We start from the raw sequence: 12,007 nt of genomic DNA, 5'->3' as shown, positions 1-12,007 counted from the left end.
AGCCTGGTGACTCAGCTGTAAATATGTGGTGGTGATGGAGGGACCTAAAACTTTGAGGGTCACATTGTCTCTCTAGCCAGAAGAACTCTGGTGTCCAAAGAGTATTCACAATATATGTTATTTTTCACATTTCTTTTATAACTTAACCTTACATTAGCCCCACCTACACAGAACTACTAAACATTATGAGGTGGGGAGCTAAATATCTGAAAAGGCTCTACCTTCCTCGCTAGGTGTGCTGTCAAGAGGAGCCTCTGGGAATTTGAGAGTATGGGAGAAGTCCCAGGAGGACAGGGCTACAGAAATGGGTCTCCAAATACTGAGTATGTAATGATACAAGTCTTGGAATCGATCCTGAGCTGATTGTATGTGGAATATCTTCACCAAAGCACAGCAAAGAGTTTTTAGGACTGAACTATAATATAAACCATAATCCAAATCTCACTCTATTCTCTGAGTAGAGCATGTGCCGGACAGATCCAAATAACACAGCAGAGAATTTGAAAAAAGATTTGACATTGGGATCATCACCACTGAAGGTGAAACGTGTTGGTATTGTGAAGCTAATCATAATCATGTTGATTAAAAAAAATCAAAATTCTCCAGAGGATTTTAAGAGGACCTAGAAACTTGCAAGATTAAAAAAAAAAAAAATGTCCTGGATACAATCCAAAATTCTGTGACAGACTAAAAAATCACAAAAATCTGACAAATACTCAAAGGTAAAGTTCAAAAATAGATGCCAAACACAAGATGACCTAAGTCTCAGAACTGTCGGTCAAAGATTTAAAAGTAGCCATCCTCATGAGATAAAGTTAACATTCTTTAAGATGAAAGTTCACAGGAGAGAAATAGAAATAATAAAAAAGTTTCAAATGGAAGTTTGGAGACTGAAAAATACAATATCTGAAATAGAAAAATACACTGGACAGGTTCAATAATAGAATGGAAGAGAGAAAGCAAAGAGAAAGAGTCCAGTAGAAATTAAACAATCTGAAGAACACACACACACACACACACACACAGAGATTTTAAAAAATGAACAGAGCCTCCGAGTCTTATGAGACAATGTCATTATGTCTAGCATTCATGTCATGAGAGTCCCAGAAGTGACCGAGAAAGAGTTCGATGCACACACACAAAAAATCTCTGGAGAAATAATGAATGAAAACTTCCCAAATTTGTCAAAAGTCAGAAATGTATAAATTTAAAAGCTTGGTGAATAAAAACAACAGGCAAACTAAAAAAAAAAAAAAAGCAGTTCTCAAATGCATAATAATTAAAGTATTGAAAACCAAAGTAAGAAAAAACCTGATAGCACCTAGAGAAAAGAAACACATACTGGTAAGTTTTTTGACATTGGTCTTGGCAATGAGGTTTTTTTATTTGACACAAAAAACAAAGGAAATAAAAGCAAAAATAAACAAGTGTACTATATCAACCTAAAAAGCTTCTGCACAGCAAAGGAAACAACCAAGAAAATGAAAAGGTTACCAGCCAAAAGGGAGAAAATATTTACAAATCATATATGTGATGAAGTGTTAATATCCAATATATAAAAGAACTTCCACAACTCAATTGAAAAAAAAGTCTGATTAAAATCTGAACAGATATTCTTATGAAGAAGACATTCAGATTGCCAACAGATACATGAAAATGTCCTCAACATTACTAATCATGGGGGAAATGCAAATCACCTCACACCTGTTTGAATGGCTATTATCAAAAGGACAAGGAATAACAAGTGTTGGTGAAGGTACGGAGAAAAGGGAACCCTCATGCACTGTTGGGGAAATTTAAATTGGTGCAGCCATTATGAAAAACAGTATGGAAGTTTCTCACAAAATTAAAAATAGAACTACCATATGACTCAGCAAATCCACTTCTGTATATTTATCTAGAGAAATTGAAAACACTAACTCAAAAAGATATACACATTCCCCATATTCATTGCAGCATTGTTTACAAGATATAAAAGTAACTTATGTGTCAATCAATGGATGAATGGATAAAGAAGTTTATATATATATATACTCCACATGGTCATGAAATATACTCCACATGGTCATGAAATAGTATCTTTTGTGGTTATGTTTATATGTTAGAATATATATATATATATATATATATATATATACACATATATATATGTATATATATATATATATATATATATATATATATATTAGAAATCTACTCCACATGGTCATGAAATCCACTCCACATGGTCATGAAATAGTATCTTTTGTGGTTATGTTTATATGTTAGAATATATATATATATATATATATATACATATATATATATATATATGAATATTATTCGGCATAATAAAGAAGAAAATCTTGCCATCTATGACAAAAAATGAGGGCATTATGCTAAGTGAAATAAGTCAGACAGAGATATACAAATACTATATGATTTCACTTAAATGTGGAATTTAAAAAACAAAAAAACCCCCCAAACCCTAACCTCCAAATCAAACAAAACAAACAGAAAAAACTGAGCTCATGCATATAGAGAACAGATTGGTGGTTGCCAGTGGTGGGGCTGTGGGAATAGGGGTAGAAGGTGAATAAAATGAGTAAAGGAGGTTAAACAGTAAACTCCCAGTTATAGAATAAATAAGACATGGTGATGGTATATACAACATGGTGACTATAGCTAATCCTACTGTATTTTATATTTATAAGTAGCTAGGAGAGTAGATCTGAAAAGTTTTCATCACAATAAAATAATCTGTAGCTAGGTATGGTCATTGGTGTTAACTAAACTTCTGTGGTGATTACTTTATAATATGTACAAATACCAAATCATTATGTTTGTACACTTGAAACTATTATCTATTTTCAAAAGTAAATATAACAACAAAAGATACTATTTCATGACCATGTGGAGTATATTTCAGGAAACAAGAGTGATTTGACATTCAAAAGACAGTCAATTTAATTCACTATATTAACACACACACTCACACACAAATCTTTGTGACTTTTGATTGAGCAAAGAATTCTCAAATACATCAACAAAAAGCATAATCCATAAGAAAAAAAAATGATACTTTTTCCAAATTAAAATTTTCGCTCTTTGGAAGGCATTGTTAGAGAATGAGCATTTATTTGCAAATTGAGTATCTCACAATGTACATATATTCTCAATATCTAGAGAGTACTTAAAATTAATAAGAAAACAAGCAACCAAATAAAACTTGCAAAATTTTTGAAAAGACTCTTGACTAAAGAATATATTTGAATGGCACATAAGCACATGAAAATATGTACAACATCATTAACCATTAGGGAAATGCAAATTAAGAACACAATAGATATTACTACATACCCTAGAATGGCTACAATAAATAAAACAACAATGCTAAGTGATGATGAAAATGCTTCCCATTGGAGAAGATACATTGCTTGTGGGAATGTAAAATGGCACAACCACTTTGAAAAACAGTCTGGAAGTTTCTTATGAAGCTAACCATACATTTATTCTATCCCATCTTATAACTGGTGTTTACTGAAGAAAAATGAAAATTTATGTTCACACATAAATCTGTATACCAATTTTTATAGAAAAATTTATTCATAATTTCCATAATTGGATGCAACCAAATATCCTTCAAGTGGTGAAAGGATAAATGACACACCTCTAAAAGAAAGATGACACAGCAATAAAAAGGGAACAGACTATTGCTACTTGCCACAGATGGATACTTCATTATGCTAATTTTAAGTAGCCAGACTCAAAGGGCTACTACTATATGATTCCATGTACATGACATCTGGAAAAGACAAACAAAAAGGATGGATTTCACACATTATTGTTACACAGAGGTTAGAGTTGAGGTACAGCTCTATGAGTACAAAGGAGGAGAAAGAAGAGATTTTGGGGGGTGGAATTGTTCAGTGTCTTGACAGTGGTGGCAGTTACATGACTCTATCTATATATATAAAAGGCTAATAAGCAAAGTGTCCCTGCGGGAGTTTGACCGGGAGACCAGGAGTCCTATTGCTTGCTATGATGTGTAATAACAACCAGGGGGCGGAGCGGAACAAAGGAAGGCCCTGGCCAGCAGCCAGGGAAGGGAGGCCCTGGCTGGCAGCTGGAAGGAAGATCTCCAGCTAGGCCTAGGGACACTACCTGTGCATGCATTTTGCACACCAGGCCTCTAGTACATTTATAATAGAACAATAGCTCTCAAAGACATTCACCTTGGAATCCCCAGAACCAATACATATGTTAGGTTACATGGCCAAGGAGATATAATTGTGATGTAATTAAAGACTCTAATTAGTTGACCTTAAAATAGGGAGATTATCCTGGATTATCCAGGAGGGCTAAGTATACTCACAAGTGTCCTTCAGAGTGGATGAGGGAGGTGGGAAAGGAGGTCACAGTGACATGATTTGAGGATTCAGCTTCCCTTTGCCAGCTTTGTAGATGGAGCAAGGGGGTCAATGCTGAGGAATGTGGGAAGCTCCAGAAGCTGGAAAGTGTAAGGAGAGGGATCCCCCAGCCCCCACCCTCAGCCCCGAGAGCCTCCAGAAAGGAATGCAGCCTGGATTCTAGCCCAGTGTGAATTGTCAGACTTCTGAACTACAGAACTGTAAGGTTCATAAAATTTGTAAAACTGTAAAATTCGTATTTCAACCATCAAATTTGTGTATTATGACAACAATAAAAAATCAATACAGCATTCATTTGCCAAAACAGAATTGTCTATCAAAAGAAGTGAACTTTACTTCATGTAAATTAAAAAATGAACTGAAAATATTTAAAGTTATATATGTGGTCACCCTGTATTTCTATTGGACAGCACTGATATGGACCATCTCAAAAGTAAGAAACACTTGCCAGAACCAGTTTGGCTCAGTGGATAGAGAGTCGGCCTGCGGACTCAAGGGTCCCAGGTTTGATTCCGGTCAAGGACATGTACCTTGGTTGCGGGCACATCCCCAGTGGGGGGTGTGCAAGAGGCGGCTGATCGATGTTTCTCTCTCATTGATGTTTCTAACTCTCTATCCCTCTCCCTTCCTCTCTGTAGAAAATCAATAAAAAAAAACCCCACCATATTTAAAAGTAAGAAACACCTATTTATCCTGAGTATCTAGCACAGGGCAGATATGGGACATCAAAACCATCAAACATATATTAGACTCATTTGCAAATTAGAAAAGGTTGTTGGCATGGTACTCTATTTCTCTTTTTTAAGCTTATACTCTAGCCCCCTAGAAACATGAGGATACCCCCACATTTCCTCTGACACATTCTCCTCTTGCTAGTTTATTTCTAATTTTTGTAAAACCAAGGAAGATGTGTGTAGATTAATCCATAGTCTTAAAATGAATGTGAGCACAGGAACATCATTTTACAAACCAAAGTTTCATATATTTGGACAAATACCATTGCACTTGAGGGTCAGAATATTTGAAATAAAGACAGTCACAGAAAATGTAAGGCTTTGCTTATCTTCAAGGAGTGTGTGAGCACCTTGGATGAAAGGTGCTACCGATTCAAAATGTAATTACTTGGCAGTGTTTTCTGAACTCAGACACTTCATTGTTACTGAGGGTGTTATTTTTTATCATTAAGTAATTTTCAGTGTTTTATATTCTTTAGATGTGTAAGAATTTCATTTTCTGTTTTCAAAAGTGGAGACAAAGACTGCTTTCACTCAGACAGCAACATCGTGTGTAAAAATTTTCATCCTTATTGTCTGGAATACAGAAAATTGGAAGGAACCATGAAGATCGTTAATTTGCATGGCAAAAGTTAGCCCACATGTTTCAAGGAAATTCTTTGCTTTTTTGGATATTTGAAAGCAACTAGTGTCTCTTAGAAAGGGGCTCTAGATATCCTGAAATGGCAGGTATAACTTATGTGTTTCTTCTGGAGAGAAGGAACAAACCTTCTGTCAGCCCCAGGAAGATATAACAGCTACTGCTTTAGCAGAAGCTTGTGGAGAAGAGTTAGTTCATAGATATTGCTCGCACCAGCTTCCCAAAATGTGTTTTGTGGAACAGTGGTCCTAAAATAATCTTCAAGAGGAAAAGGATCCCATGGTAAAATCATGAGAAACATATTCTACTAGATGTACTTTGGGAGATTCTTCAGACACACTACTCTGATTTTTACATTATAGGTCTGGACCAAATTTACTTGATAACAACATTTACCAGGCTCCAACTCTCACTGTGGATACATTGTTTGTGCATTGTGTAGAGATAGCAAATCTAAAGCAAGATATTTCTTTGTTTTAAATATTCCGTGTATGTTTAAAAATTTACAACTGCTAATTCTTTTGACCCCCTAGACAGCCGTGGGCAAACTACGGCCCGCGGCGTTTGAAATGAATAAAACTAAAAAAAAAAAAAAAAATAGACCGTACCCTTTTATGTAATGATGTTTACTTTGAATTTATATTAGTTCACACAAACACTCCATCCATGCTTTTGTTCCGGCCCTCCGGTCCAGTTTAAGAACCCATTGTGGCCCTCGAGTCAAAAAGTTTGCCCACCCCTGCCCTAGAAAGAAGATACCTACAAAAAGGGCTCCTGGTGGCTAACTGAGGTCAAATTTAAAAACAGAGCCTAGCAGTCATTTCTACACAACAATGTCTCATGCAAACTGCAGTTCAGGGAAAAGAAGCCTGCCCTAAGCTGCCTGCTTCCTGCATGGAACTAACTGCCTCCCTGCATTTTATTTTTGCACGCTGAACCAGCCTCTATAAAGGAGTTCCTGGAATTGCATTTTAACAAATAGGACTGACATTTTCTGGGCAAGGCTATAGCCTCATCAGCATCTTCACCAACCAATCGGCATGGCCCCATTCTGACCAATCAGGACAGTGCCTTTTGGGCCAATTGAACTGTGAGGATTTGGAGTCCTCATTTGCATGAGAACAGACCAGTACAGGACCAGAGGTGGGAACTTGTCTTTGTACAAGTCAGTTCCCCTCTGTCTTGGAAAGCACATCTTTTCTTCCCGCTGAAGATTGAGGGCTGTGTTTCCCCAGCTTGAGCTGGGACACCTAAGACATCTCACTGGACCAGAGCAGAGCAAAGCAGAGCAGGCAGAGAAGACCAGAACAGCATTGTCTAGCTGGAGAGGGGCCTGGCCCCAGGTCCTCCTCACAGCTGTGCTGACCCACAGCCATGTTACTTCATAATTGAATTCAACACTCTTGAGCTGTCACAGGCTGTTCTCTCAATCACAATGAGTTGTTTGCACTGAATAAAGGTTTCTTCTTTACTGCACCCCAAACTGGGGATTCCTATTGGGGTTGAATTGGTACCAATGACCATCAGTGGACATTCCTTAAAGAAACCTGTTTGTTATAAAGAAAGCTGTTTATATATGAATTAGAGGCCTGATGCACAAAATTTGTGCAAGGGGTTCGGCCCTCCCAGCCCCAGCTTTATCCTGAAGGTTATCTGGAAGGATGTCTGGAAGGTCATTTGGCTGTCCATTCTAATTAGCATATATGCTTTTATTAATATACATGAAGAGTTATATTTTAGTTTGTGAAGGATTTTGGCTAAATGTTGTTAGTTTTTAATATATACTGAAGGGACATACTTTCTCATTTAAGAGGGAACTATGACTTTAAGTGGATCTAATTGTAAAAAGCAAAACATACACACTATATTATTTCTTCCTTTTGCATTTCCTAGGAAACTTGCTGGTCTAAATTACTTACTACATCCTAGACTGTTTCAGGCATTTTATCCATGATCTCATTGAATCCTCACTACACAGTGTACTATTATTATATACTAGAGGCCCGGTGCACAAAAATTTGTGCACTCGGGAGGGAGGGGGAGCCTCTCAGCCCAGCCTGTGCCCTCTCACAGTCTGGGACCCCTCAGGAGATAATGACCTGCTGGCTTAGGCCTGCTCCCAGGTGGCAGAGGGCAGGCCCAATCCCTAGGTGCAGCCCCTGGTTGGGCTCAGAGCAGGGCTGATTGGGGAGTTGGGGCGCCGCCCCCTGTCACACTCAAGGCAGGGTCGATGTGGAGGTTGCAGCGCCACCCCCTGTCACGCACAGAGCAGGGCCAATCAGGGGGTTGGGCCGATGGGGAGGTTATGGCTCTAACCTGTCACACACAGAGCAGGGCCCGTGGGGGCGGTAGGGGCACCGCCCTCTATCACCCACAGAGCAGTGCCAATCAGGGGGTTGGGGTGCCGCACCCTGTCACACACAGAGCCCCAGGGCAATCAGGGGGTTGGGGAGCTCCCCCCTATCAGGCACAGAGCAGGGCTGATCAGGGTGTTGGGGTGCCTTCCCCTGTCACGAACAGAGCAGGGCAGATAGGGAGGTTGTGGCCCTGCCCCCCGTCACACACAGAGCCACAGGGCGATCAGGGGGTTTGGGCACTGCCCCCTGTCACGCTGATCCCGGTGCTGGGAGGCATATTACCCTTTTACTATATAGAATAGAGGCCTGGTGCACGGGTGGGGGCCGGCTGGTTTGCCTTGAAGGGTGTCCTGGATCAGGGTGAGGGTTCCACTGGGGTGCCTGGCCAGCCTGGGTGAGGGGATGATGGCTGTTTGCAGCTGGTCACATCCCCTTCAGGGTGGGGGTCCCCACTGGGGTGCCTGGCCAGTCTGGGTGAGGGGCTGAGGGCTGTTTGCAGGCTGGCCACAGCCCCCAGCCACCCAAGCTCCCAGTGGAGCCTGGCTGGAAGCAGGTATTGGAGATTTATTTATCTTCTATAATTGAAACTTTGTTGCCTTGAGAGGAGCCCACAGCTGGCCAGGGAAGGCAGGAAGCTTGGCTTCCTCTATCACTGGGGCAACGAAGCCTCCTGCTTGCTCCAGCTCCATGGCTTCTGGCCGCCATCTTGGTAGAGTTAATTTGCATATAGTCGCTCTGATTGGCTTGTGGGCGTGGCTTGTGAGTGTAGCAGAGGTACAGTCAATTAGCATGCTTGTCTATTATTGGATAGGATAATTCACATATCATAATATTATCTATTCGCAGAGTTGCACAAGTATAGCCAGAATTAAACTTTAGAACACCTACACAACAAGCAATCTGCTTTCGGTGGATTTGCTTATTCTGTTCGTTTTATATAAGTAGAATCACACAATGTGTGATCTTTTGTCACTGGCTTCTTAGCACATTGTTTTCAAAGTCCACCCATGTTGTGGTATGTGTGAGTACTTCAGTAATCTTTATGATTAAGTAATATTCCATTGCATAGGTTGCCACATATTATCTATCCATTCATCAGTTGATAGACATTTGGGATGTTTCTAGTTTGACTATTATGAATAATACTACCATGAACATTCATGTACACATTTTTATGTGGACATATGTGCTCATTTCACTTGGGTATATACCCAGGCATGGAATTCATATTGTAACTTTATGTTTTACTTTTAAGGAATTGCCAGATTGTTTTTCCAGCCTGGATACTCTCAAGTGAGCTCAATTCTGCTATTAAACCCTCCTCGTGTATTTGTTATTTCAGTTACTTAATTTTTCAACTCCAGAGTTTCTATTTGGTTTCTTTTTATAACCCTGCCTCTTTATTTATATTCTCTATTTGGAGAGACCATTGTCACACTTTTCTTTAATTCTTTAGACATGATTTCCTTTAGTTTTTTGAATATATTTATAATAGCTGACAAAGTCCTTATCTGCTAAACCAACATTTGGGCCATTTCAGAGGCATTTTCTATTGGCTTTCTTTTGAATAGGCAGTACTTTTCTGTTTGCTTGCATGACTCATAATTTCTTGTTGAAATCTGGACACTGTAGATAATATATTGTAACAACTCTGTATCACATTCCTCCTCTCTCCCTTTCCACTCCAGCTTGCTGTTGTTGCTGGTCTTTTTGTTTGTTTTTGCTTTTCTTATTGCTGCTTATTTATTCAGTAACTTTCCTAGACCAAATCTATAGATTCTATATTACCTACAGTGTGTTCTTTGAGTTCACTGGTAGGTTTAAAACTATATTTTTGTTTTTATGTTTAAGACTCAGACCTACAGTCACCCCTGAGTTAATATATTTTAGCGGTCAGATGGATCACTGCCAATCAGATTTCCTCAACTGCCTTGAGCTAGTACGCCTTCCTTCCACCTTTTGCCAAGGGGCTCTGTTTTGAAACAGGGCTTCAAACCTCAGAGAGCATAGGAGTCAGCCTGACTGAGCTTGCACTTCCTGCTTGCTTAGGTCTTCAAAGTCAGCCAGAGGTGAATGACGGGGCTTCCTCCTTCCTCCTGTCTTTCCTGTGCTCAGGGGCATCCCTAGTCCTGCACGCGTGCACAATCTTCTGGATTCTTAGGAAAGTGGCAGAGCTTTTCAAAGTTTTCTGTGGTCAACTAGCTCTCCTAATCTTCCTTTTAAACTTTTATCTGGGCGTTTGTTTGCCTCAACTGCAATTGCAGGCTTAGGCAGCTTTGAAGATGCAGTTACCAGTGGATGGCTATTGTTGTCACTAAAGCCCCGGGGGGTAGGGCTTTTTTTCACCTGATCTGAGCTTCAAGCCAAATCAAATAGCAACAATCACCTGAGCAGGAGGATTTTCCAGGGAGCTGCTCAGTTTATCAGATGGACTGCAGCTGGAGATAAAGCTTTAACTGGAGCTCCTGAGTGGTCACTGGAGAGGCTGGAGGCATTTCGGGTGCCACCCCAGTCCTGAGCCGGGGAGGGAGGAAGACAGGAATATTCACAAGAGAAAATGACGCAGGCGCCACTGTTTTTTAATGAGATTCTGTAGATTTTCTTGACTAGATGTTTCATTTGTTTGTTTGTTTGTTTCGTTCTGTGCCTTTGGTTAAATTGAAGAGCTCTGAACTGATGACATCTGCTTGTTTTTCCTGTGTGGTCGTTGTGGGAGAGCAGGTTCGCTGAGGCCCATGCTTCAGACAGTCTTAATCAAACTCAGGGGTCTCCGAGGAAAGCGTGCTCTGAATGTCTGTGCTTAGTCAATAAATGATATAATGAATATCAAGTGTTTAGAAGAGTCTCAGGAATACATTGTAAGTGTTATGAGCATGTAAGTATACGAGTGTTAGCTATTACTATCTTTATTCTCCTCTCCTGCCCAAGATGGCTTTTATTATACTTCAGTGTTTGGAGAATAATGCATAGTAGACTACTTGATGCTACAACTCTAGGAAGCCATTGATAGCTGAGGAAAGTATTTAAGATGTGTTTTCCAAGGTTTAACACAATAACTAATAAACAGTGCAGAGAGTTTCAAGTCCCAAGCAGCACATCACAGACAGCTTCTACTCCAGCCTGGGAGTAAAACCAGGGTTAGAGTAAGCAGTCGCTGGAAAGAAATTTAGTGGGATAGCAAAGGTACTTAATCAGTCTCTGGGTGTCTTCATTCTTCAATTTAAACTTTTTAAATAAAAACAAACGTATTTTACTTTTAAAGAGCTAATTGAGTGGAAGAATACCACTTTTCTTTTTCTTTCTAAATCCTATTTCTGGGGATTGTGGTTGTCCATATTCAAGTTGCTAAATGGGAACTTGTTTTGGTTGGAAGAGAGAAAGATAGGAGGAAGTTAGAAGCCTTCTGAATTACGTCATTTTACCCACACCTTATAAATGGAAAACAACACCACCACCCTCATTCTGGATAGGATAGAAACAGTCTAACTGGGTAGCATGATCTCTGTGAGAGGAAACACCTGTGGAGATATGGCTAGAAGAGGTGTGTTTATGTGGGGTTTTATGGGTTTTTTTTTTGTTTGTTTTTTTTTTGAGGATGATATAGAAATAATGTTTATTTTTTAAAAGAATAGAAAGTTACCTAAAATAACAAAAGCTCTTAATAATCTATGATGTACTACTGACATAAAATCTTTGGGTGATGATCTAGTAGTCTTAAGGATTAAATAGGACAGGACTGGGTACCTATATTTATCAGTGAAATGGAAGTGCCAGTTTTGGCTGACAGTGGGAATTAGACATTTGTGTGATTGAAGACACAAATCTGAGAATGCTGGGCTATCCTGCCAGGAACTGATTGGTGTAATG

Source organism: Myotis myotis, unplaced genomic scaffold, assembly GCF_014108235.1.
Source record: "Myotis myotis isolate mMyoMyo1 unplaced genomic scaffold, mMyoMyo1.p scaffold_m19_p_9, whole genome shotgun sequence".
Taxonomy (NCBI): domain Eukaryota; kingdom Metazoa; phylum Chordata; class Mammalia; order Chiroptera; family Vespertilionidae; genus Myotis; species Myotis myotis.
The sequence above is the reverse complement of the archived record's forward strand: the minus strand, read 5'-3'. Positions refer to the sequence as shown.